This window comes from Euprymna scolopes, chromosome 1 (genome assembly GCF_053919585.1).
Source record: "Euprymna scolopes isolate OS-2025 chromosome 1, ASM5391958v1, whole genome shotgun sequence".
Classification (NCBI taxonomy): domain Eukaryota; kingdom Metazoa; phylum Mollusca; class Cephalopoda; order Sepiida; family Sepiolidae; genus Euprymna; species Euprymna scolopes.
In genome coordinates this window covers 89,997,189-90,022,606 of record NC_136482.1, presented here as the reverse complement: position 1 = coordinate 90,022,606, position 25,418 = coordinate 89,997,189, and the positions used below count along the sequence as shown (strand labels likewise).

The window sequence follows — 25,418 nt, the reverse complement described above, 5'->3', positions numbered from 1 at the left end:
AAAGGAGTGAGCATGCATATACTTTTTTTTTAAATCAGATTACTTTTGGTACTTTTCCTGTTAATAGACCGTGCTGAAATAATAACATTATTATATAGAAACTTGTTATTAACATGTTAACTATTCTGTACTTTCACCTAACAATTTAATAAACGATAGATACCATAAAAATGCATTTAACTTGAAAATCTTATAAAAATTAGTACAGACCGTACACTGCAGACGTACTCAAATGAAATTAGTATTACATATGAAATACAAATGAATTTGGAAATCAGTAAATATTTTCTAGCTGACGACATATTGCATTGAAAGTAACTATTACGAGTATGTTATATGCAATATTGTTTTCGTGCGAAATCGGATGAGCATTTATCAAAGAAGAAAACTTAAAGTATGGAAAAAATATTCATCTTCATTTTCATAAATGGCATAATAAAGTTATGGTTTTTGTGTTGGAATATCTGACGTGAGTGTAACAAAGCGAGCATTAATTTCCATGCAAAATCAGCAACTGTTTCATACGAAATGCAAAAATTTTTTAAAAATGCAATTACCTTGATGGTATATACATTGTTTTAAAGCAATTAAAAATGAGATATTCACCAAGAACTTCTTTTTGCATGTACACGCGAAATGGAAACATTTAATAGAATTTAGGAACCTTATTTTAGGATGAGATAAATAATGCAAATTTCATTTTAGTTTTGTAAATTAGCAAAACTGAATTAGCTTTAGAAATTTTCTTTAGAAGTGTTACGTTAATAAATACTAGCAGGGTCAGTGAAAATTCTACGGAATGAGCAATATATTAAATCAATAAATATGTATAGTGATAAAGCTGATATTTATTGTTTTTTGTTTTTGTCCTGTTTCTTTCGAATGTTCCCTTTTTTATGTAACGCTTTGCTGACTTTATTTTCAGTGAAGAACCGCTGCACATAGAAATTACAACAATAGTTATATATTATTATAATGATATTCGGAAACGAGGCTACATCAAACGAAGGTGACTCTCCTATTCATATCCAGAGTTGCCAGATTGGACTTTTTAAATCTAAATTTCGACGAAATTGTATTTGGATTTTTTTTTTTCAAAAATTGCATTTGGATTTTTTTTTAAGTGTAACGTACGGACTAAAAGGAACAAGCAGAGTATTATAAAGATAACTCCAAACAAATCCCACATACAATTTGTGGAAAATCCATCCATGTTAATTCTATTATGAATTATAAAAGTCTTTTGCGTTATCGATATTATTTCGTTCATTTCGTGAATACACTCATAACGACTGGTAATAAAAAAATTGAGGAGTCGTTCGTTTTGTATGTGACGAAGTAAAGCAGTTTTTTTTTTTTTAAATATGATACGTTTTATAAAAAGTAATTATTGTAAGTGCAGATAATTTTTGTAATCAAAGTCATGTTAATGAATGGAGAAATAGGAAACGCCATGTTGTTTATTATTTCCCAATTATATTCGAATATTCTATGGATAGGTTTGTAGTCAACCAATCGAAGAGTCGTAAAAGTAAGAGTATTTTGGAAGGGAGCGATCAGTATTTACTGAACAAAGATATATTGGGCGAAAGATAATAATACCGAATTAATAAATGAAGAAATGGCGGTTGAGGCTGGATACCCAATGGTGAAGACCCGGTGTTGTTATATTTTTATGTGTCAGTAAAATTTACGTAGACTTCATTTTATGCATCAGTTTTTATGAGAGTTAGTCGAAATTCATGTAGAGAAATATGAAATCAAATGAAGTTGACTGACCATTCTCGGAAATATGCATCAATTATTAGCATGAAGACTGGCTATAATGTATTGAACTTTTTTATAGCGTTATTTTTATTGTTCTATGCTGACTCAATTTACAGGGGAAAATCTACTTTACTCTATTAATATCTCTCTCTCTCTCTCTCTCTCTCTCTTTCTCTCTCTCTCTCTCTCTCTCTCTCTATATATATATATATATATATATATATATATATATATATATATACATGATGAGAATATTGGAAATAGCATTCCAACGAAATAGAGAGATAAACAGTTATGTGTTCATCAACGCCTCGTCTTTATTGCGAAACGTTGATGAATACATAACTTGGTTTATTCCTTTTCTTATCTCTATATATACCTTATATACTAGTCTATGTCGAATTTCTGGGAGACGATTTTAAGGTTGTTTATTGATGATCGACTTATACTTAGGTAACGTTTTTGGAAATGTTGTTAAAGAGCGACTGAACGCTCGATCATAACATAGAAACCGCCATTTTGTTTGTGCACTCGGCATATACCGGTCATCTTAGTAATTAATTGAACTCCTTCCGAACCCCACTGCAGTCTGTTTCCCAACATGCAAGCACATGTGCATTATTTTTCAGAGTAGCTCTCGCCATGTTCACTCTCTATACGTTGTTATAGGCCTAAGTTCGAGATGATATATTTGGTGATGACATGACAGTTTTTTAGTAGGTTGTGAAATGTAGTGTTTACGATACGTCGTTCTCTCCTAAATTCAACAAGTTCTAACAATCTAATGACAACTATTTAATGAAATCATTTAATGGCACTTAGCGCATAGGTTCACATTATTACGACATATATTACGGCTCAATTTCAACAACAACAATAACATTCTTTATATTTAATAACAAGTGATTTACAGGTAATAATACACTCCTATAAATATCTTAAGGTATATCAATTCTGCATTAATTATTATGGATTCAGACAGATTCGAAAGTACTTGAGTCAACAATTACTATGACAGCTATATTAGCTTGCTCTTGTCTGGATCAAGAAAATTAATAAACAAATTGGAAAGGATCTAAACCAAAATATGTGGACAGTAATTGTCTATGTTATTTATTTTATATGACGTAAGAGCATATTATATTATATTGCCTAGCAAAGAAAGCAGCTTTATATATATATATATATATATATATATATATATATATATATATATATAAAGCTGAATGTGTGTGTGTGGTCACGAATAGGCTAATATATGGTTGATTATTTTAAAAAACTCATTACATATAATGATAGAAGATGTATCGAGACACAGGAATGGGTATGTTTGATCTGGCAGAACAGTGGTTTATTAAAATTGTGGGGTCTGTGTTCGCGCCTGGTCCACAAAGTATGGAAATAAAAAAATTAAAAATTAAAAAACAAAAGTTTACAAGTGTTTTTGATATAGATGTACATAATAATACGTTGATAAGCATGTTTTAACTTAAATAGGGATAATATAATAAAATTGTGGGGTCTGCGTTCGCGCCAGGCCTCCATGACATGGAAACTTTAATAAAGACTTTTCATATCTATCTGCGCAAGTATACTTTGATAATTATGTTTCAGTTTGAAAAAATATGGTATAATAAAATTATGGGTGTTCGTTCGCATCTGACCTCCATAGAATGGAAATATGTGACAAATTTTAACAAGGTTTTTGAATATAGATCCACAGAATATTGTGATAAGTGATTCAGTGTGAACAGGTATGGTATAATAAATTATGGGGTTTATCTATTTTTACTTTCATCATTTTTTGCTTTGGTTTTGATACCCCCAAATTCGAAGCTATCTCTTTACAACCCTTCCTTTTCATAACCTATCATACTTTCATAAATCAGAGTCCATTTTCTGTTGGCTGTTTTTGAACCCAGTCAACGACGAGTACTTTTGCTAGTATATATATATATATATATATATATATATATATATATATATATATATATACATGTGTGTGTCAGGTCATGTCATGTGCTATTGGTAGCATGTAACCCAGTACTACCTGCCTCATGGTCGGGTCACCGGCGACTAAACTGGTTCCCCCACCAGACTTGTTTGGTGAGGAGGGAGGCTAGTCTCCCTGAAGGATTAAAAACAAGACATTCCAAAGGGCGAATGAACTCTTTTTCTGGGTCAACGGCCAACTAGCACCTTGTATATTTGTGTGTGTGTATATGTGTATTGGGGTGGAGAGCCCCCCCCCCCCCCGTAAGCCGTGGTGAAGGCAGCCTTTCTAGGAGAAGCAAATCTCTGATTTAAAAAAACCATAAAGCGGAAGACCATTATCCGCATTAAGCTGGTCTGCAGTTTAATTTGTTATGGCTATCTTTCTCTTCCTTGTTGCTGGATCTCAACATTTTGAACCGAGAGAGAGACTTAGCTGTCGTACAAAGCTAAGACTCTGTAACATCATATTTGTATAGATACTCCCTCAGGCATTTGGGCTCATGGATTTTAAATGTCTGAGGGAGTGGCACTCGTCTGACAAGACGTTGCAATCATCATATATGTATATATATGTATATATATATATATATATATGTATATAGTCACTAGACTGAACTAACCGTTAGAGTCAAGGACCAAGAAATAGCTGGTATGGTATCCAGCTGCACAGAAAGCTTACCAGGGTGGATCAGGCCCTTTAGTGTTGGCTCACAACTGATCTAGGAGATGGAACACTCTTACAAGAAAATCCTGCGATCGTTTTATCATCTGACGTGTGGCACATGTGTGCACCTGTACAGACCATGTTAATCCGATGGAGAGAGTGTGCTTTGTTCAGCACAAGCAATGACCACTTAAAACAAATCAAAGTGCCGGTTGTTCAGTGAACAATTTTCACTCATTTAAGCCTAAGGTTTGGTACATCGATATGTGCTTTCTTTTTTTTTTCTTTTTTTTTTTCTTAACTAATAATCAATTAATAAAACCCTGTGGCGATGATGGGATTGTGACGGGAACAGGTGAAGGATGTCACTGGTAGTTCCTAGCATGAACATTGCACATAGGTGGTGGAAGGTAGATGGCCGTTTTTCACAACACCCGCAAGTAATTGTGTGACTCGTGTCATCCTTTCATAACAAAGCAGCCCTTTATAGGATGGCACTGCTTTCCTCTTCATGGGGAGGGGTCTATAAAAGGTGACCTAAAAATTGTTTACTTGCTCATGTCCCTGTCATCAGGTGCAGATGTCTGGGCATCCAATATTTGCACCCAAATCAAGAATAGAAACAAAATACATGGAACGAATATGTTCATTGCGACTTGGAATATAAGAACACTCCAGGATAACAAAAGGAACCTGAACAAAAAACCGCTATCATAGCACGTGTGTTAAGGCATCATAGAATTTCTGTTGCAGCTCTTTCTGAAACTCGGTTTGCTGATACAGGACAGCTAGAGGAAGTTGAAGGTGGATATACTTTTTTTTTGGATTGGAAAACCGAGTTCTGAGAAACGTGAATCTGGTGTTGGTTTTGCCATCAGGACTGATATTGCCAAAAATCTTGAGTCCCTGCCCGTTGGTATAAATGACAGACTTATGTCCTTGCGCATTGCAGTAGGAAAGGACAAATATGCCACATTTTTGAGTTGCTATGCACCTACACTTCATTCATCTGATGAGCTAAAGGAGAGGTTTTACTCCTCTTTACGCGAACAAATCAACAAGGTCTGTATACAGGATAAGCTGTTTGGCTTGGGTGACTTCAATGCTCGTGTGGGTAGTGATACACAATTCTGGAGAAATGTCATTGGTTCACATGGAATTGGTAAAGTCAACTCAAATAGTGTTATCTTATTGTCTCTTTGCAGTGAATTCGATCTTTTGCTCACTAATACAGTGCCTAATTGCAAGAAAGCCAGTTGGAAACATCCCCAGTCTAATCATTATCATCTCATTGATTATGTCATTGTACGTCGTTCTGATAGACAAGATATAAATCTTACACGTTCTTACAGCATTGGGGAATGTTGGTCAGATCATAAATTGATCTGCTCCACAGTCAGGATGAAAACCAAGCGCCATGTTCGAAACCAATGTAACTATTCCATCAAGAGAATTGACGTAGGCAAGTTGAAAGTTAAGGAGATAATGCACTCATTTCAAAAGGCTACTGATGAAAAGCTATCCTCCGTTGTATGTGAGAATGATATTGAGACATCTTGGAGAGAGTTTAAAACTGCAGTGTATGACTCTGCCAAAGAGTCATTAGGATATGTTCGAAGGAAAAACCAAGATTGGTTTGATGAAAATGATCCAACTATCGTCCCACTTCTCAATAATATGCATCAAACCCATCAAGTATGGATTACTGACAAAAATTCTTCAGTGAAACACAAGGCCTTCAGAATGGCCAAAAGGTTGGCACAATCTCGGCTCCGGAAAATGAAACAAAACTGGTGGAAGCAGAAAGCTGAGGCCTTACAAGATGCGGCAGATAGGTGTGATTTTAAACCATTCTACCAAAACCTCAAGGGGGTGTTTGGTCCCATTTTAAGGGGGACATCTCCAATATTTTCATCGGATGGCATTCTCCTCACTGATAAGAAAGAAATTACTAAGCGCTGGGCTGAACACTTTACAAATATTTTAAACAAAGAATCGACAGTGGATCGTGGAGTGATTGATGATATTCCTCAGAGGCCAACCATCGAGGCGGTTGCTGATACTCCATCCATGTCGGAGATTGAATGGGCTGTGAAGCAACTTTCAAATGGTAAGGCTCCAGGTGATGACGGCATACCTGCAGTAATATACAAATGTGGAAGCCAACTGTTAATCAGGAAACTAAGTGCCCTGTTTTCATTAATATGGAAACTTGGTACCGTGCCACAACAGTTCAAAGACGCATCAATTATTCACCTGTTTAAGCACAAAGGAAATAAGTGTGACTGTGATAACCATAGAGGAATTTCTCTTTGTCTGTTGCTGGTAAGATTCTAGCTCGTGTAATCCTAAACAGACTCAATGGTTCAATCTGTAAAACTGTGCTCCCAGAAACCCAGTGTGGTTTTAGGGCAGGAAGAGGTACTGTGGACATGATCTTCAGCCTTCGGCAACTACAGGAGAAAGCAAGGGAGTAGAATAAGGACTTGTTTGTCACATTCGTTGACCTCACAAAGGCATTTGATACCGTCTGTAGGGATGCCCTGTGGACTGTTTTGAGGAGGCTTGGTATTCTGGACAAGATGCTGAATGTGATTATCTCCTTTCACTGGGGAATGGTGGCGACAGTACGATCTGGCTGTGAACAAAGTGAACCATTTGAAGTGTCAAATGGAACTAAGCAAGGATGTGTCCTTGCTCCGATCCTATTTGCTCTTTTCTTTTCGGTGATGCTTGAGACAGCTTTCAGGAACAGCTCAGGAGGTATAGGTGTTGAGTATCGATCAAGTGGAGGATTATTTAACCAGCAACGGTTCAAGGCCAAAACCAAGACCTGTGCAGACTGTTCTTGACCTCCTTTATGCTGATGACTGTGCTCTTGTCACCCATAGTCTTGATGACATGCAGAACATCCTCGACAGCTTTTCTGGTGCATGTAAGGCCTTCAGTCTTACAATCAGCATAAAAAAGACTGAACTTATTCACCAGCCAAAACCAAACACTACGTCCTCTTCACAACCAGTGGTATATGTTGATGGTAAAGCTTTGAAAACAGTATCTTCTTTTACATACCTCGGCTCTATTGTGTCTGATGATGCTAAATTTGAAAAAGACATCCAATGTAGAATTAATAAAGCTAGTGAGGCATTTGGTAGGTTGCAACACAGACTCTGGAACAGCCACGATGTGTCTCTAAAAGTAAAGGTGGCAGTCTACAAATCTGTTGTTCTGTCTACTCTTCTGTATGGTGCCGAAACGTGGACCTTGTACCGCAAGCATATAAATCAGCTTGACTCCTTCCATATGAGATGTCTGCGTTTTATCTGCAATGTTGGATGACAGGATTGTGTTCCGAATAGTGAATTACTGGAGAGATGTGAAATCACTGGTATTGAATCATTTTTGATCAGGATACAAATGCGGTGGTCGGGTCATCTTGTAAGAATGGATGACTCAATAGTTCCTAAGAAACTTTTTTTATGGGCAACTGACAAATTCTGTCCGTCTAATAGGGAGACCCCTGCTTCGTTACAAAGATAAACTAAAAGACAACCTGAAACGTTGTGGAATTTCTCTGAGTTCCTGGGAGAGTGCAGCAGAGGATCGCAGAAAATGGAGGAAGACGTGTTTCCTGGGGACCAAAGAATTTGAACATAACCGCCTTTGTCATAGGGACACCCTTCGTGCAAATATGAAGGCAAAACACAAGAAATATCTACCTAAAAATGAATATGTATGCCATTGTGATTTCAGAGCACGCAGCAAAGCAGGGTTATCTGTTCATTCGAGAAGGCATCTTTGACCTACGAGCATATGAAAGTTCACCATCTACGGAGGAGTGTGCCGGACGTCTACAGGATTGCAATTACGCATGTGGTGTCACAGATCTTGGGAGCTGCTGAAGATTGCATACTGAACCCTCATTCATCGTTTTCGATGAGAGAATCCACCATATATATATATATATATATATATATATATATATATATATATATATATATATATATATATATATATATATACCCACACACAATTTCTTAAGATATGCTTATTAAATGTTGGAATTAATACAATTTTTTTTAAGTTTAGGATTAGAAGAAGTTAAATTTATGTGGCATAAAAAAATAAATACATCTTTCGCATCATTTCAGTGTTTTTGTAGTTTTTATTTTAGTTTTTATTCTTTTCCAAATCACACTTTTCTTGTCAAACTTCTAATGGTTTTATGACATGTGTGCCTAAACGTCGTGTTCCTCTCAATTTGTCTAGCTTATATGTTTCACACAAATTCCTCTAAAATGTACCAAGTCACTATCAATAACTTGGAGATTTTTTTTTTGTACGACTCACCCCCACCCCACACACACAAAAATAGTGTTCCTCGACACTTCAAATTTAACGAAATCATAAGAGATTTGATGACAGTTTCAATGGAACATCTAAGTAGATAATTAGACAACAAAATGTATCGAAAATATAAGTTATCTTCTACATAATAAAAGTGAACAAATTTGTGTCCGACTCGCTTCATGTATGCACATTTATTCTATGAGTAAAAACAGGGGTGGGGGCTTCATTTTAATCTTAATGATAACTAATGATGATAATCATAATAAATAAAAAAGGAAAGTATAATCACGTATATAAATTTAATTCTCATGAGCAAAGATGAAGAGACTTAAGCTTTATTACTGATAATAAAATATAAAAATATTAGACAAAAATATTCCTTGGTTCTTAATATTAAAGTTGTAGAGGTGTAAGTTTCGATTCTTTAATCGCCAATATTGTAGCAGTGTAAGTTAGTAATAATCTAGACAAACACAGTGGTATAAAGGGTGTTCCAATAAAATGTATACACTCTTTAAATTATCTCAACTTACTGCATGAATATGCTATTCCACGTTCCCAAGAGATGTTTAGGAATAAAGAATGGCACTTCCAGCAGGATGGAGAACTTCCCGACGATCACCAGGACGTAAGAGCATATTTTGATAGTCACCTGCGAAACAGATAGTTAGGACAAAGAGGAAGTATGGAGTACTGTCCACGCTCACCAGATCCCCCCCCCCTTATGGAATTTTCTCTTTTTTTTGGAGGGGGGTGGCTGTGTGAGTGGGGGCATGTTAAACAAAGGGTTCACAACACAAAACGAGCTAAAATGAATGAGCTGAAAGCAACCATTGAAAGAAGATGTGTCAAATACCAATTGAACTGATTAGGAACGTTTTCGATTCAATTAGTGAACGTTGTCAGCTGTTCATGGACCATAATGGCCAATAATTTGAACACTTTCGATAATTAATTGGTTTCTACATTTGTTCACAGTATTTTGATGTATGAAACTTTTCTTTCTTATAATAAATGTTGTGTTTATGGTCATTTAAAGAGTGTCTACATTTTATTGGGACACCCTGTAGATAACAAAAATGTGCATTAGCAAAAGTATGTTACAGACGTACACGTCATGATTTTCAGTCCCATAACTATCAATAATATATGACACAATCATGTTGATACACCAGTTCTCACGCGATCACCGGAGTTAAGTCATCCTGAGCCCGGCGAGTACTAGGTAGATAACCATTTAGGATCGCTAGGCACTATATATACCACGCCGGGTCATAGAAATTTCCAGGTTGGTATCTGGAGGCACGTTTTACTCATGAGAGGAGATAAACTTCCGAATCAAGACATTACTTGTCTTCCCGAGATTATCATGACTCTACAATTTGGAGAACTGTGGTCGCCAACGCTGTTAAAACAGCAGGGCTGCTGCATGCATGCAGCCGTCACGAATGGCTACCCAATAACGATGTAACTATAAACGACGTAACTATATTTATAGTTTCTGGGCGTCCATTTTTCCAGAAATAGATAAATAAGCTAATCCCATAACAATTTATATGACTTAAGTAGGCACATAGACGCTTTGTTCACAGATTCAAGTGATCAGAATAGTTTATTTTTCAAGTAAAACTTATCTTGCAATTTTTCCCATTTTATTTCGTAAACCTTTACTTATATATTTGTTCTTGTAGCAAAAATATACTTACATTTTTGTTTTGGTTTTGTGGTAAATTTTATCATAATTAGTTGTTTCAATTTTACAGTGAGATTTATCTTGCGTGTGGCAATAGTGAGAAATCAATTGTTATTGATAAAATTAATCATTTACTACTTTCCAGGTAACGCCAGGTAGCCCTACTAGTTTGAAATTAACAGAAATTTATATATTTGCTTCCCTGTCTCTGAATTCTTTTGTAATCATCCAAATCCAATCAAACAGATGATGCATCAAACTTCACTTATTGACATGTAAAAACTTGAAATGGTGGTTAGTCGTAGACAAACAAACAATAACCAAGCCAAGTAGAAAAACAAACAATAACCAAAGTCTATCAATTTGTATTTTTTTAAAATATTATTTGGTCTACTATTCTCATTTTCTTTTTGATTTTCACAACGTTTCAGCCGATATATCTCCAACCTTCTTCAGGTACATTTTTTCAAACTATGGAATCTATGTTTATATACTTGAAAAAAAGTCACAGATTTCATCAATTGAAACATTGTAAAACAATGACAATAGCTATCCAAATAATACAAATGATCAATTAATTAATTTAAAAAAAGACGCCTTATAATTTTATGAAAAGAAACAAAACATTAACTTTGTCCAGTGCAATAGTTCTCAACGATTTTGTCATTGATATCCTGATTTCAACTTCACCATACTTTTATAACTTCCATGTGAAAATAGAAACAAATTTTTATTCTTAACCCACTTAAAAGAAAGAATGTGAAAAATATAATAAGTAATTTTCAAAATGAATTTCAGTGAACGAAATGAAACAATTATATGATGACGTATCTGGAAAGTTTGCGAAAAGAGAGTGTGGCAGTGTATAATGCATATGTCCAATCTGTACTCTTCTCTGGTTGGTCAACGACAGCATGGTCAACGATGAAGCATAAAAATGACATGATCCTGCCCGCAGTTCACCAGATGGAGAGAGTTGCTTGTCTCACTGTAAGGGCTTCCATTAGAAATTGTGTCACATAGTGACGTCTCAACTGGTACGGCTACATCAATTGCCCTCAGTCATTCAAAATGTTTCAAGGGATGTCACAAATCGATTTCGATGGCCCAAAGCTATGTGATAGGCTGCTTCAGTTAATGACGGCCTGATCTTAGTTGGCGGCATAAGCAAAATTGCGATAGACAGAAGTCATTAAGAAAGGTTTAACTACAGTATGAGATAAGAAAACAAAAAATAAATTAAAAACAAAATCATAATAATAGCGACCCCCACTGAAAAAGATGGTTCACAAAGCACCTGAACGTTAAAATAGTGACCCTTGTTTTATGCTTTTGTTGTTGAGCATCATTTATTCATTTCGTATGAATCAGATGGTTATTGTTGGCATTTGTTTCCTTGATATCTTTCTAGTTAGAATTCTTTCTAGAAAGAAATTGGTTACTTACTGGAAAGAGACAATGTGAAGGTTGCCAACATCCTTAAGTGAGAGAGTTTCTGTAGAGCAAACTATATTCAAACTTGGCTGTCTGTCTCTATTGTTAACCACTTAGCCATCATCACATTCATGTTGTTGTAATCTTTTGCAGTGCAAAATAAATACGGCTGAGACCGGAAAATGTTTTGCTGAATTAAATAAAGTTTTAAATTAAAATAACATATTTAAAAAAAATCTATGTATTTTAATTCATGTATTTATATATTTGTGAGATTCTTCTTGGCTTTTTGTATGTCTCCAATCAGTCAGTAAAAATCTTTCTCGACTGAATCAATTTTTATTTTTGTCCCAATCCAGAGTGATTCTTTTTGGAGAACTGGATTTTCCCCACAGGAAAAACCGACCTCATTATATATTATACTCTACCCACGTGACAAGGTAGGTACTATTGGAATACTCACATGAAAAATTGGATTTGGCAGTGTGAGTGTGAAAAGCGGTTAAATAATGTTAAAAAGAATCACTCGATATAGTGAAAAAGTTGGTGTCTTTAATAAAACTATTCACAACATTAGTTTATTTAATTCTGCAAAGAAATGCCTGGTTTGGATGAATCATATGAGCGCATTCCATTATGATTTTCACTTCAGGTTGATCATGAAGTAAACTTCGCCCAATATGGTGTCTAAAACTATCCATCACCAACTGATTATCTTAAATCTAATTATTTAAAGAAATCCACTCTCTTCAAAACAGAATCCTGCTCATAGTCTTTTGTATTTCTCCGCTCCATTTATTAAATAGCAATATGTTTACTCAAAAGTTATATAAGGAATCAAATTACAGATTGTGGAATCAGAAAAAAAGTGTTCTCTTATTCCTGACATCAGAAGAAATAATTATGGGTAGTTTAAAAGTTTGAACTAATTAAAATAATAATTAAAACATACAAATAAAAATGGTAATATAGAGAATCCACGATGGGAGCAGATATACACAGTTTTATTTATTTATTTATTTATTTATTTCGGGCCCATTAACAATCTATCTATATAGCTATAAAAGTGAACGTGTCTGTGTGTCTGTGTACATTTCCCTATGCAATAACTCTGTCAATTTTAAGTCTACAGACTCGAAATTTGATATACAGGGTACTGAGATTTGGAAAAATCGATGTTATCGGTTTTCAGCCAGAAATTTTGCGATTACTGGGCCAAAGTTGAACGATTTAACCTGGTAGAACTCTACCAAACTCTTCCGACAATTTTGGGTGTAAACACTTGAAATTTTAGATATAAGTTCCTTGCACATGGATCTAACTTAATAACTTGATTTGAACCCAAAACAATAAATGTTAAGGGGTCATAGTAGGGGCTAAATTTAAAAAATTGACCTTTTTTTTTTGCTCAACATACACCTCCAAACACCCGGGCAAGGCCAGACACCCATGCTAGTATATCTATAAAAGTGAACGTGTCTGTGTGTCTGTGTACATTTCCCTATGCAATAACTCTGTCAATTTTAAGTCTACAGACTCGAAATTTGATATACAGGGTACTGAGATTTGGAAAAATCGATGTTATCGGTTTTCAGCCAGAAATTTTGCGATTACTGGGCCAAAGTTGAACGATTTAACCTGGTAGAACTCTACCAAACTCTTCCGACAATTTTGGGTGTAAACACTTGAAATTTTAGATATAAGTTCCTTGCACATGGATCTAACTTAATAACTTGATTTGAACCCAAAACAATAAATGTTAAGGGGTCATAGTAGGGGCTAAATTTAAAAAATTGATCTTTTTTTTTTTGCTCAACATACACCTCCAAACACCCGGGCAAGGCCAGACACCCATGCTAGTATATCTATAAAAGTGAACGTGTCTGTGTATCTGTCTGTCTGTGTATCTGTGTGTCTGCATGTGTACATTTCCCTATGCAATAACTCTGTCAATTTTAAGTCTACAGACTCGAAATTTGATATACAGGGTACTGAGATTTGGGTAAATCGGCCAGAAATTTGAACGATTTGACCTTTGAGAACTCTACCAAAGTCCTCCGACAATTTTGGGTCTAAACACTTGAAATTTTAGATATAGATTCCTTGGACATGGATCTAACTTAATAACTTGAGTTGAGCCCAAAACAATACATTGTAAGGGGTCATAATAGGGGTAAAAGTTAAAAAATTGACCGGTTTTTTTTTTTTGCTCAACATACCCATCCAAATACCCGGACAACGCCGGGCACCCATGCTAGTAAACAATATAAAAGTGATTATTATTCTAAAGATCGGATCATAGAAAATTATGATATGGAGTACTACAATGAAATTAAGATTTTTAAAAATACACCAAAAAAGTAGCTATTTTTTTCTAAATTTTTTATATTCGTTGATAAAACAGCAAAAGCAGCAACTTAATACGTCAAGTTTGAAAACGAAGTTATGAGCAAGGTTAAGTGTGACAACGGACATGACTGCATCTAAAACAATGTAATCACTGTTTTTTTTTCCAATTCTTATGCAAAGATACGAAGGTCAAAAGTAAAGCCTCCTATTTTTTATCTCAAAAGTTGAAGAGCTACGAAGATGGAAGCAGTACCATTAAAACTAGAGACCTTTTTCATGCCAGAATTTATTTTTCTACATAGTAACCACCATTCTCAATGCACTTATATTAGGAATTTAATGACACATCTCTGCTTCTGATTCACGTTCATGATAGGGCTTGCTTTCTTAGTCTCACACCGTCACTATCTGCAACAGAGAGACGAAAATTTCAGGTCATGAATGCATAAGTTTAGTCATCATAATAATGCAATTTTCAATCCCATTTGATACATTTAGCGGAATAAAAAAACAAGAGCATTACTTTTGGAACACCCCTCGTATATTTATTTAAATCTTTTCTAAATTATTTATTTTCTTCTTGAAATACTCTACATATATTTTAGCTAAATATATTCTGTTTAGTTTCAAGTAGAAGAGATGCAGAGGAATATATAAACAGTCGGGTTGATTGGATCCATCCTGTTGTTATTCGTATCCTGGTGCTTCCCGGTTAAGTTGAGGCAATATTTAGATGAAAGTGTTTAAAAGCAAGATTACGGTCGGACATTTCTTTGCAAGGTTAAAATTAAGTAAAAGGTGGAAAATTCCATTAAAAGTTTAAAGTTTATAATTGGGACAATACTGCATCACAAGAAGGAAATCACTGGTGATAGGTGGCGTATAAAATGATCAGAATTTTCTCTGTCTTTTTAAATCATTGAAGAGAGCTGTCGGTTTTGTGACAGCACCTCTGTTCCAAATGGAGGATGAACGATGAATAATATATACTATGTATTAAAAAAACAAAAAAAAAAAAACAAAAGGAAGCAGTGGAATTTCTGGAATTATTTGGATTCTTCGGACTACTGTTCTCATCTGGAGTGTAATTTTCATAATGTTTCGGTCGACGTAACCTCCGACCTTCTTCAGGTGTATCTTGTCGAACTCAGGAATGTTTCTGCTGGGTATTTAGACGGAATTTCGAACGGGTCCCTTTATTTAGTTCACGAGAGTATCATGTTCTTGTTCCATCAAAGCAAATGTATTTTTCGGTCGCCCACACTGGGAACAGAACCTTCAAGAAATATCATTTTTCAATTTTTTTTCCAAGTACTCTGTGCCACGAGTCCATGCGGACTGAAACGTTATGAAAATGGCACTTATTATGGAACACTAGTCAGAAGAATCCAAATAATATGAATAACCTCATCTCAAAAATTCAGAAACGTAAAATCTCTGGAAGTTTTGTTATTTTTTGCTCTTCTTTATTAATCACATTTATGACTGCTGTTATCAGTAAGAAGTAGAAGATAACCACGAAGACGACATAAAAGAGGAAAGAGAACGAATTGCTGTCGCATGACATCCACACAACGAGATTGCAACTGCTTGTATGATCAGTCACAATGTGGATGATTTGCTGGGATCAAAGAATCAGTTCCCATAGTGTTTTTCATCGATATCTTTTTCATAAACACGGCACACAAATAAATAATTCGTTTTGTTCTGGATGTCTCGTAAGGTTTTTGTCGAGGATATGTAGAAGTTAAACGTTATATTTATGTACATTGAGTAATATACGTTAACTTCAAATTCTACCTTTTGGGGCGACTACATGTAAACAGCCTAATAAACGAATACCCGCAAACACAGAAATAAAATAATTGCATATTTTAAATTGTAAGGTAGGTTGTCACGGTCCTTTGTTAATTTAACATAAAATAAGCTCCACTTACAGCCTAGTATGGGGTAAATTGAGACATATACCTGACTAATTAATCAATTTTAGAATGGGAAAATTAGGGTAAAGGCGGTTCGTTTTTGTTTTTGTTTTTTTGGTTTTTTTTTAATTTTACTCATCAGAATTATTTTTTTTTGTTTTAAATATAAATGGGGGGGGGCATTATTTTAATTTAATTTCTTGTACATTTTTTGGGGCTGGGTAGTAGTTTTTAATTCTTAAATTAGCGACTACTTGGCACACAAAAAATAAACAACCCTAGCTCTAACTCGTCCTTAGAATTCGCTGCCTGTTTCACACCAAGAACGTGGCTTCTTTTAATCCATTCGGCATTCAGATCGATCTAGTCAGACTAAGCCATTCTATACTTCACACATCCAGTTTGTCATAATCATGTTAGGGTTTCCTATCATCTTTTTCAGCTCTCATATCACACGTTTTTTTAGTTTTTATTAAGCATGCATCTTGCAAATGTTTGCAACATATTTCACTTGTTTTTTCTTGATAAGTATGCAACATCCAAAATAAAGGTGTCATACAAGAATATCTATAATTCAGAGATACATTGTACATACTAAAAAATTCTTCAAACCCCCTGCAGGTGATTGGCTCACGACAACTGAATGACACGAATGAAACGTTTATATAGTAAAATAATCAATCGTTTCTATTTCTTTATATTGAAAAATAAAAAGATAACTTCAGAAATTCATTTGTATAATTTATGAATTATAGCTAACGGGCTTCGCCCGGGCACAGACATAATACTGGATGAAGAAATTAGGGGAACATAATTTAACTTATAGCCATGTTTACATTTTCTTTTAAATAGGATTTTAAAATGTGTCATATTTTATTATTGCTTTTAATAAGTATCCGATTAATATTTAAACGTAAATAATCTATATTACAAAAGTCGCTCCAAAAGTAAAGCCTCCTATTTTTTAACTCAAAAATTTGAAGAACTATGTATGAAGATAGAAACGGTACCATTAAACCGAGCGACCTTTTGTGCCCCAGAATTTATTTTTCTGCATCGTCACCATCATTCTGATTCTATTTTAGGTATTCAATGACACATCTCTGCTTCTGACGCATGTTCATGACAGTGGTTGCTTTCTTTGAGTCTTACACCGTCAATATCTTTAACAGAGAGATGGAACTTTCAGATCATCAATGTATGAGTTCAGTCATCATAACAATACAACTTGTAATCCTCAGATTTTGATGGCTATTAGAGTCGAAATGTTACAGCTGTCTTAACGACATATCAACCCAAATACGAACATTTACATCTTACACAAAAGGTTGCTACCCTTACCAAAAATTGTGATCTCGTAAACTTAACTAAAACAGTTTATTCTAAAAGCTTGTTTCCCTGATTGAAATATTGTGGTCCCAACATCAATGTACCCATACAAAAATATGTGGTTCGAGAGTCTTGGTACCTTTACCAAACTATAATTAGAACAATTTCACACTGGTCTGGCGCTCATCATTTCCCTGCCATATAGATCTTTATAATGTGGGAATATTAATGAAAGTGAATAAATTGAATTCACTCCATGATCTATTCGATCATTATATTGCTTCTTGTTCTTCTATTGTGCTTGTGCTCTTTTGTTTTAATGCGAATAAACTAAATTGAAAATATTTTTTTCATTTCTAATGCCATAACACATTTTTCTCTATTGATTATATTTTTGATAGGAGTAACACGTTTTTCAAGCCACACTGTACAATGTAAGCAGACCATGAACAACTAAATAACCGTTGTAGGTCAAATGTGTCAAAAGTGGTTTGCAAAGCAGCTAATTAATTCATCATTGGTAGACCAAAGTTGATACTAATCAAATGAAGATATTAAATATGAATAATGATTTATATACAAGGCCAATGTAATTCAATTAGGCCAATCGAATCAGTTTTACCAGCTTGGCTATGTTTGTTGCTTTGAAATTTGACAGCTACATAAAAGGAACATGTTTCTTTCTTAACAAATTGTGATTAATGCATTATTTGGTGGGGAGGGGGACTGAAAAGTTATTAGCTTGATCTACTTGCCAAAAATGAAGCCCTAGATAACAACAATTTGAAGAGATTTTGGAATCGTGAGCAGGCCAACATGGAGCCACAGCAAAAGATATAATGATTTACGTTATTTTCAGCATTCACGCAGTTATCCTCATCGTAAGGATAACAGCTGGAAGTCTGTGAACAATGTCAATTAAACTATCTTTGAAATCGTCAAAAAGAAAAGCTATAGTAACGATGTGCATATACTGGAATTAGTAAAACTGTCCTACCTCCCATTTATTTAAAAATAACGAAACATGTTTAAATAAAGGCGATGCAGAGTATCTTCCTTGGTGTCTGGTCAAATTCAGTGATATCATATTTTGTTTTAAAAATAGCTACAATTTTTTCACTTTCGTATATTATTACTGTATTTACGATTTTTGTATATGGTTATATTACTTCGAAAACTAAATATAAGTTACACATTCTGTGAAGCATTTTCTTTTTTTTTTCTTTAAAAACTGACAGAACTTTTTTTTTTTTACACAGTGATCACCACTTATCAAGGCCCGGAAGCCACTCAGGGATAAGGGTTATTGCAAGTACATCACACACACACATATATATATAATGATAATTATTAAAAACCTGACGAGAGTGCTCAAGACTATTGCAGAGCAGATATATATATATATATATATATATATATATATATTACCGTTTTATCTGCTTAATTACAGATGTTTCGATTACCAAATCGTATCAACGATCCGATAATTTCATCACACTTTACAGAAACCTGTCAGTCTGATGAAATTATCGGATCGTTGATACAATTTGCTACTAGAAACTTGTGTAACTAAGCAGATAAAACGGTAATATATATATATATATATATATATATATATATATATATATATATATATATATATATATATATATATAGGACCATATTTTGAAAGTTTATGAAGCTCTCCGAGAAGTGTCTTTGAGTGTACACAGTGTCTAGACCTAAGTCTGAACATAAAAACAGATGAAAAACAGAGCGAAATTTGAGTTAAAATATCTAAATCTTCAATTCTACGTAAGAAATATATGTCGATATCGAAATTAGTCGTTTTTCTTGTTTAGCATGATTGCAGGTTGCGTTGCATCACCAATTTGTTATGTTCCACAGGGCGCCCATGTGGCACTTTTGTAGAATTAACATGGAAGATACTGTCCGACATTAGATAACGATATGTCTACAGAAATTAACCAGAAATAAATGAAGGTTTTACCGAGGAAGATAATATTAACAATGCAAAAACAAGCATGTATGTTCCTTTGTTAAAATCTTTAAAGTATGCAAAACCATTTCATCAACAGTTGACTCAATTATATTATTATTATTATTGTCAAGTTTTGAATTATCAGACCTACTGCACTAGTAACCTAAACATTTTGTAAAATAAAAATATCTCATCCACAAATGCTATATTATGCTAAACAAGGATATTGCAAAACCATTTGATATTGTAAAAAAATTTAAAAAATAAATGAGACACTATAAGGAAAATAATGATTCAGTATCAATCAAGGAAAATCGTTTAAACAATTGAACTTCCTGCAATTTAATAGGAAAACCTGAAATCGATCTGTTATCTCCAGTTAGAGACACTGGCTGGTGCAGATCACAAGGAACGGCAAGACTGCATATTAGAGTTGCAGATTGGTAGCAAGTTGTTTATTAGATTGAAGGAGAACACAGTCATTGACTGGAGACAGTTTTGGAATCACTGAATAAGAAGCAACACTTAATCGAACGGAATTATTATGACAGATGTGTTAACTAAGAAAAGACGTGTCCATATGAAAGTTGTCAAAGAAATCTTCACTGATTTTCACTAAACAAAATAGTCATGTGTCTTGAATTCAAGAACGTACTAACATTCATTGGAAAAGTGTATATCTTTGAATATGCAAGCGGAAGTTTAAATCTTACCCAAAAAGGAAGAATAGCAAAGAATTTATAAAAAAAATAAAAATAAATAAATAATAATCTCTGCTGCATTTCAAAATCTTGAAGATGTGGATTGATAATTTGTTTTATTCGGACTACTATATTTATTAATACGGTACAATCACGTTGACACACCGGTTCTCACCAGATCACCAAAGTTAAGCAACGTTGAGGCTGGTTAGTACCAGATGGGTGATCATTTGGGAAGGCGAGGTGTTGTATGTATCACGAGGTAAAATACCAGGTTGATAAACTGGCGCAGTCTATCCTTCTCTCAAGGGTTGATGGGACTCTCTGAAGCCATGGTAAGCACCCTGTCTAGTGATGGTGTCATGATAAAAAATACCTTTGATAGCCCTGGCGAAGCATCAAGTATTCAGCTATCGACAAGATTTGAATTACACTACATACTCGTGTACTGAGTTCAATCTCGGTTACGGCTGCGCTAGATTGGATTGGACTACACTCATTTTGGTCCTTATTTCCTTGACGTTTTTTCTCCAATTGCATTTTTTTAAAAATTGCTTATAGTTTCCTAAGTTTAATAAAAGGTATACATAAAGAGAGAGTTTAAAACCGCCGAGACATAATGAAAATAAAACCAAGATGAGAACAGTAGTCTGAATATAATCCAAATAATACATCATTATGTCTCATGTCAAACTTCTGAAAATAAAACAACCGGACTATTTGTGACGTCTCTCTATCAAGGACACAATTAAAATCAAAGTCCTATAATAAGATCAAAGAACTTTTTAAGTTAAATTTTATGAGGCACTCAACGATGACATTGATTTTGTAGTAGAGGTATATACACTACTATTGCAGAAGCATAACTTATGCCATCTATAATATAAATCTCAACTCTCTATTTAAATGTATGTATGTATGTATGTATGTATGTATGTATGTATGTATGTATGCCTAAAGTTTTCGACAGGGGGGACGGATTTTGATTTTACGAGATCTGAATCGTTTTGAAGCGCGACCTTCGAACGGCAAATTTCCAAAAATTGGCTAAAACATTAATTCTTTCACCCTCAACTGGGAAGTTTTCTACAGGGAGGGGTCGCTTTTTTCTCCGATATTTTCGAAAGTCATCCCCTCTTTTCGATCGACTAGCCTAAATTTTAACCTTCGTCACTTCTGGTTTGGCGATGGGCACATCAGCAAAGACGTCACGGTTTTTTTTTTCACGGTCTTTTCCTCCTTCCTGGTACAGGTTCGAGCCTGTCTGCCTACTACCACTTTTTTTTTTTTTTGCTCAACACACACTTCCAAACACCCGGGCAACGCCGAGCACCCAGGCTAATGTCATCTATAAAGAGCAATGTGATCGTTTTTCTTTATTTTAGTTTTTGTTTGAAAATTATGAAAATAAAAAAATGTTACAACACGTCTGGATACCCTCGACACTTGGGAGTGTAGTTGATCATGGAAGATGTGGCTAGACTGCATAAGTGATTTGACTGCAGTATGTCTGATCTCAATCTTTTAGCTCTGACCACATGGAAAATAGGCATGAGATATTACTTGGTGTTGTACACTCAAGAGTCCAGGACGCTTGCAACGCCATGAATACGAAAATCAGGTGGTGGTGATGATGAGGATGGTGGTGATGGCGCCGACGACAACGAATATTTTCCGATTATTTCCTTCTTTGAAGATATTCACAGCTTTTTCTTGCTCATTTAATGGTAAAATATATTTTTGTGTGTATTTGCATTTCTATAAGAAACTCTGTCTATTATTTGGTCACGCTTCAGTTTGAAATAGCATTGTTATTGCCTAACTTACAGTTTGCATTAGTACATTCTATTTTAGATTCACGAATACAACGTTATCACTTGTCTCTATTTACTTATTTCTTCACAATGGCTGAGTTAGACACAAGATCGAATTTTAATTCAGAAAAAATCCAGCTCTGCATAAAAGGGGAATTCTATGTTAGGACGAAACAAAAAATTGCCTCAGTCTAGAAGGATTTCTCCTTCACTGATCAGAAACTGAAAAGATAAAGTGTAGCGTCAAAACAGATACTACGCTTTGGTCCTAGTTTAACCATGGTTAATTTTTCAAATATGATTTTGTGGCAAATGAGAAACCGATCACCTACATGGAAACAAAACTAGTGCTACGTATTCTTCAGCATGACACTCTTCCTCAAAACTAAATACCATCTATGGAACCATCAATAAACTTTACAATTCTCTCTACAAGCCAACCATATTTGGAATAAATAACCTTCGATCTATTCCTGACTTGCCCACCAAGCTTTTCGTTAATGCCCAGCAGTATTAGCCATGCAGTTATGTGCACCAAATATGGGTGTACTGTAAAATAGATCAGGAATTTTTATTAAAGATTACATGGTTTACCATTTTGGGGGTGGGGGAGAGTGATCCTGTATCTACTAAAAGAACATAAAAAAGAAAGCTGTGCTAAGGACTGAGTTGACTTTCTAAACAGAGTATGCAAAATTATCACTCATCCTTGGCCAATATTAAAAACCTGCTTCATTTTTTTTTTTTTTTTTTTTTTTTTGACAAGCAGAAAAAAGAGAATTATTTATCAAGTTGGTGAGAATAATGCCAGACGTTGGCATTGAAAAGCTTTAAAGGTTTTTTTCCACTTGTTAATTCTGTTTAATATCGATTTGGACCCTCCCCCGAATTCCGGAATTTTCGATTGCTATTAATTTTCTTTTTTCTTTGATAAACAGGCAGATCTAAAAAAAATAAGTCCTTGATGTTTTCATTCTTTAGCAGATATTTTTTAAATTTTAGATTCGAATTTATTGATTGCCAGCAGACATATCCGTCGTTGAACGGGGGTGGGGGAGTAGTAATTTATTTATTAATAACAATTGATTTCCTACTCTTGTTTCACATGAAGTAAATCTTACTTTAAAATCTGAAGAAAAAACAAATAGTAGTAAAACTTCGAATAATAAATGAATAAAATGAAATAAAATATAAAAAAAACAAATGCACGAGTAAAGTTATGTGTGTGTGTTATTAAAAAATGAACTAATCTGCTAAACCAATAGATAAAGCATCTGTATACTCATAGATTAATCCATATTTTAGCACAAGGGAATGTTTTTGTATTTATTTTAAGAACAAGGGAATGTTTTTGTATTTATTAAAAAAAAAAAAAATAGTATCTTTATATTTATTATCAGTTGGTAGTTTTGCCTTTAAATTAAATTTGCATATGTGATTATTTTTTATTCTTTATCATTATTAATTATTATTAAGATTAAGAATAAGCATTTTTTTAACTTATATAAATAAATTAAAACAAGGTTATCAAAGCGAGAAGGACACATATACGTTCACTTTTATTGTAGAGATTAGACATTACTGATAAAGGTGCACGAAAGAAAATTTATATAAAATATTTTATCTGAAAAAAAAAAAATGATTTCCTTTATGTAGGCAATCGAAGCTCTTACCTTCTTGTGATTAATGAATGTTTAGGTAAGTATTCTAAAAACAGAGTTCCAGAAAAGGATGCCTTCCTTTACTTTCAAATTAACAAGTTGTTATAAAAATGATTGTTTCCCTTCTTTATTGTGCCGATTTGCATGAAGAGTGAAACCTGCAAGAAAAAGTATAGTTTAAAAGAAGAACAATAAATGAACGATTGCTGACAACATATACAGGGTGACCCCACCAAAACGGGCCACAACTCTAATTAGGCCCCGTTTCTTAGTGTTTTGTACGAATGAAATGAAACTTTGGTTATAACTAGTTTATTATATTCAAAACATCACATCAAAACACTACGGTCTTTGGCCTTTTTTCTCCGTTCTACAGCATATGTTCTAGATGACCTCCATTTAGCTTTTGTTTTTTTGTGGGGGGGGGGGGGTCACCGTGTATATCCGATTTTTCTTATGAGTGTTATTTTAAAAGTAAACTTTACAAATATCTGAACTTTTGGTTGGGAAAGTATCAAACTGAAAACATTGCTTCTGCGATTTTGATTCTACGCCTTAACCATTTTCTTTTCAATTGAATCAAAATTACCTTTTGATTTTTTTTTTAAATCAATCCTTTTAGATATGATATATATATATATATATCATATATATATCTATATAATATTTTTCTCTTTTAAATATCATAAAATGTAAGTAAAAATTGTTGGTATATTTGGTAAATAACGCATCTCAGTTCCTCTGTCTGTTTGCAACTCTTCTTCACTCCCTTTCTATATATCTATATTTATCTATATCTTTTATATCTATCCATACAAAACTCAGTGTATGTATGGCTGTGATATTTTTTGTGTTCGCTACAAAGAAAAGGTTAGAGAATCTACAAAATATTTTAAAGTATATTCTTATGTGAAATTTAGCAGGAAAGAGAATGTAATTGTTTCCGAATTTTTATGTTGGCCATTATGTGTCCCACCTCCAAGTAAACCATGGAGACAGAACCCTCTTAAAACTTCAAAAGCATGTATCCGAGTTTTCTTATGTGTGTTATTTTAAAAATCAACTAAACACATGTCTGAATTGTTTAATTGTAAAAAAGTCTGATACTAAAAATATCGAGTGTGAGGTTTTAATTCTTTCCTCCTCCTTGATTAAAATATATGTATTCAAAGGATCATTTTTCTTTCATTATTTTTTGTTAATATTGAAAAACTTTTGTATATTTAGTTCATAAGACCTATCTGTCCCTCTATCTCTCTTTATCAAAATATATGTACATATTCATTCTCTCTCTGTATTATATATATATATATATATATATATATATATATATATATATATATATATATATATACACTCGTGAGCAAAAAAATGGGCCAAACAAATTTGATATATTTTATTGCACTAAAAGCTATATTGAACAAAGAACAATTGAACAAGGAAACTTAAACGAGACTAATAACACAGAACAAAGCATTTACTTTAATAAATGCTTAGGATGGAATCGCATTTCCTTTTGATTTCTTTAAAAAATCAACCCTTTTAAATATGCTCTCAACCAAAGTGGAACACTGTGAAGAAGAGATGCTATTCCATTCGCTTTGCACAGCTTCCCACCGTTCTGAAAAGTTCTTCCAGCCAATGCACAAGATATTATGGACCAACTATTCTCGATTGGGTCTAAATCGGGGCTTTGTCCTGGCCAAAATATCACATCAATTGAATTATCATAAAACCATTTTTTGTGACTTTAGCAGT

General features: G+C 34.0%; 1 protein-coding gene across 6 annotated transcripts in view; it reads right to left on the bottom strand.

Annotated features, from left to right (window-relative positions):
- LOC145245888 (uncharacterized protein C20orf96-like) overlaps positions 1–25,418 on the bottom strand; it is a 2,261,276-nt gene that overhangs the window by 2,067,021 nt on the left and 168,837 nt on the right. For 5 of the 6 annotated variants that reach the window (XM_080107943.1, XM_080107887.1, XM_080108024.1 and 2 more), the window contains one exon: positions 23,673–23,818. The exons of the other annotated variant lie outside the window; for it this stretch is intronic. The gene's annotated coding sequence lies outside the window, so the exon portion shown is untranslated. The remainder of the gene's footprint in view (positions 1–23,672; positions 23,819–25,418) is intronic. 6 annotated transcript variants of the gene reach the window in all.